The following is a 1,421-nucleotide window of genomic DNA, read 5'->3' as shown; positions in this document are numbered from 1 at the left end:
TCTCTCTCTCTCTCTCTCTCTCTCTCTCTCTCTCTCTCTCTCTCTCTCTCTCTCGTTGCTATTTTTCCTACCCCTTTGTGACAGTAGGCGACATAGAGAGAAAGTAGGCATCTAGGTCACCCCTGGGAAGGGACAGAAAGATGATAAATGCTCAACATGAGAATAGAATCCAAAACAGAGGAACTGGAGCCTCTGCCCTGGGTATTGATTCATTCACCAAGAACTTAGTCCCCACCTGTCTATTTTCTTTGTCACCACTCTACCACAGAGCAAAGACACTCACACACAACAGATACATGTGTTCCCAGGTGAGGATAAGAGAGTGAAGAGACTTACCCCAAAGTCAAGAATGTTCCAGAGTTTCTGGTTTGGATATAATGCTTGCCCAGGGAGATCTGTCTGTCTTGCTCCAGCATCATTTCCAGAATACACAGCATGAAGATTTGCTCTCTCCCTTCAGGAGCTCAAGGAAATATGCTTCTCTCATGTAAAACAGGGGATAAAAGTAGGAGACAGGAAAATTTGGGAAACATGAAGAAATGGGGTAGACAGTGACTTCAGATGAATGGTTATGATATAATCAATTCCCTTCTTCCCTACCCCCTTCCCTATTAGGACACTCATCCCACCACACAGAAATGGCATGGATTCACAGTGAAAAGAGAAACACGCCAGCATTTTCTTTCTTGTCTCTACATGCTCTCTAGGCAAATGGAAAATTGTTACTGTATGCTAGAAGAAACTTAAGAAAACATTGCCTTAACCAAGTGAAAACTATGTCATGTGAGCATCATGTAGTACCAGATATGATGTAGCAAGAAGGGTGCTTCAACTCTGTGGTATTGTTTCTCAAAACTCATAAAATTATCTAACATGGAGAAAAACTGACTAAGCCTCATGATTGTCAGGGCCATGAAAGTATTCTAGCAGTTCCTCAAATAGATAAACATGGAATCACCATATGCCCAGCAATTCCCACTCCTAAGTATATACTCAAGAGAAATAAAAACATGTCTATGTCAAAACTTGTAATAAGTGTACACAGCATCATCATTCACAATTAATAAAAAGTGGAAATTATGCAAAGATTAATGGATAAACAAAACACAGTATATCCTTAAAACAGAATGTTATTCATCCATAGAAAGAAATGAATTCTACATGCTAGAATATGGATGAACCTTGAAAATATTATCTGAAGTGAACGAAGCCAGATGCAAAAGATCAAATATCATAATTCCATTTACATGAAATGCTAAGAACAGGAAAATCCATAGAGACAAAAAGCATAACTGTAGTTCATGTGGCTGGGGGTGGGTGGGTGCAGATTTAACTGCACTGAAACACAATGGGAATTTTTCAGGTGACAGAAACATCCAAAAGTCCATTATGGATATAGGTACACAACTCAATATATTTAC

This window comes from Marmota marmota, unplaced genomic scaffold (assembly GCF_001458135.2).
Source record: "Marmota marmota marmota unplaced genomic scaffold, marMar, whole genome shotgun sequence".
NCBI lineage: Eukaryota > Metazoa > Chordata > Mammalia > Rodentia > Sciuridae > Marmota > Marmota marmota.
The sequence above is the reverse complement of the archived record's forward strand: the minus strand, read 5'-3'. Positions refer to the sequence as shown.